A 2,489-nucleotide genomic window follows, 5' to 3' on the forward strand; every position below is an offset into this window, starting at 1 on the left:
GTAAGTTATTTAAAAATACATAGTTATTTCCTGTAAAATTACGATCTTTTTTTACAGTGCATGTACTCCAGCGTCTCCAGCGCTTTCGAACGGCAATGGCCGTGGCTGTCTCCTCCTGATTGGTGGAGTTGGCCCAATAGCCGTAGCGCCACCGTCCTGACGTCAGGACAGTGTTCAAATCTGGATCAGTTTTTATCAGATCCGTTGCAGCCCCTTTTTTAGAGATTTGGGTATGGAAGAAAATAGAGAGGGTTGTGTTTTCTGACACTTGGTGAGTTCCCTGGAACACCGGGGACACATATTTATGTATAAAACACGTACAAAAGTGCATTTTGCATGATAGGTCCCCTTTAACCTGTTAAGCCCTGAGCCTGTTTTTCAGGTCTCAGGCTCGAAAATGACATTCCCAGAACAAATGACCATATCTTCCCTTCTAAAAGGGTTAAATTAATAATCTTTTTTCTCAAAGTAATAATAAACCTATGAGTTGGATGTAGAAAAGTCAGAATCAATATAGATGTTTTTTATTTTAAAGAAAATTCAGATTTTACATAGTAAAAAACTGTAAATGATAGTGTCCGTCCAAAAATTATTTTTTACTTATAGTGAAAACTACCCTTGGATGATGGTAAGGTAGACTAAAAGCTTTAGGAATCCAAAGTACAACATATAATAAGTACCCTGTATCAAGATTGATGCAAAACAAGTGACATTTGACCTTTTTAGAGAGGTTTAGCCAAAAACACTCCACCTCTGAGGTGATTTGGGTGGAAATTGTTTTTTTTTCATATCTCTGGAACCCATTGGTCGATTTTGATGGTTGACACCTCTTTCTGACCGTTAGAGCCATTAGAATCAAAGGGGGAGTCCCCCACACACACTCATTGTGAAAGAAAAAGGTGGGGGCTTTGCGCATGTAATTTTACATTAGAGTGAAGCTACAGTCTAGCTCTGACATCTAGAAACGTAACGTTTGCTCATGGATTATCAGAAATCATTTCAAAGGGACACAGACACATTGGATTAACCTATGGATTAACTTCAGCAGCGTTTTTATCGTTTTAATGCCATTGAAGACCACTTTGGAGAGACTACAGAGCCAAGGTAAAAATGTTAGCATTTTTAGCTACCTAGCTTCACCTGTTTTGATGTCTGTTTTTATTTATAACGTCGCAAATTCGTATAATTCAGTGATAATGAGGGTACCCATCGATTCTGTGTCACCTCACGATGTGAATCGATGTCATGGATGTGGAGAAGAGACAAATAATAAGGTTTTGCGAGTGATTTTCGGTGCAGTAATCTGTTAGCATTTTTCGCTCGTTGCTAATTCAGAGGCTCAGTGTTAGCATTGTGGGTTTTCTTTTGAAAAAAAAATTAAAATGATCAGTTAGATGAGTTTCTTCCCGTTACATGGATATAAAACATTCATAGTTTATTAAATGAACATGCCCTCAGACACTGTTTCCTGCAAGATGTTGCGGCAGTGCCCCGGTACCGGGGTCTCTCGGGCTTAACAGGTTAAATAGTTCCCTGTCAGACAGCCAGAAGGCCCTTGAAAACCCTTTATTAATAGTTTTCACCAGTGCATACACATCAGACACAGGGATGAAAGTAATCTCCAAACTTTACCAAGCTCTTCAAGATATTAAAAAGGAAAATACTTTCTATATAAAACACAAATGGGAAAACGACACAATAAAAAAACATCCCTGACGAAGTCTGGACAAATGACTGTACTTTTCAATGGAAGATCTCTAGCTCAGGCACCTACAGAATGTTTAGTTGGAAGATGCTGAGCAGGTACTTTTTCAGCCCTGCTTAGTCATCACATCATCTAGGGCCCCCCAGCTGCTGGAGGAAATGTGGTTCTCAGTTAGCACATCACTACCATTTGTTTTGGGCTTGCCCTTTAATAGTAACTTTTTGGCAAAAGATCCATATATAAATTGAAATAGTACTACAGGAAAAAATCCCTTTAAAGGGGACCTATCATGCAAAATGCACTTTTGTACGTCTTTTATACATGAATATGTGTCCCCGGTGTTCCAGGGAACTCACCAAGTGTCAGAAAACACAACCCTCTCTATTTTCCTCCATACCCAAATCTCTAAAAAAGGGGCTGCAACGGATCTGATAAAAACTGATCCAGATTTGAACACTGTCCTGACGTCAGGACGGTGGCGTTACGGCTATTGGGCCAACTCTCCACCTATCAGGGGAATGTGGGGTTGGGCCACAGCCGGCCATTGCCGCTCGAAAGCGCTGGAGACGCTGTAGTACATATGCCAGGCCTGTAAGTGGCGCTGTAGTCTGCCACAAAAGCAGCGAAGAAGACTTGGTTACCATGGTTACCCTTCTGTTTATTCTCCGCTGTGGCTTTTTTCTCCCTCCCCAGGCAAGCGTTTGCTCCTTCTGCTGCTTTAATTCAATGCAATCCCTCCCCGTCGAGGCAAGCACTGTAATTCTCTCCGGTTAGTCCACCAGCA

This window comes from Trematomus bernacchii, unplaced genomic scaffold, assembly GCF_902827165.1.
Source record: "Trematomus bernacchii unplaced genomic scaffold, fTreBer1.1, whole genome shotgun sequence".
NCBI lineage: Eukaryota > Metazoa > Chordata > Actinopteri > Perciformes > Nototheniidae > Trematomus > Trematomus bernacchii.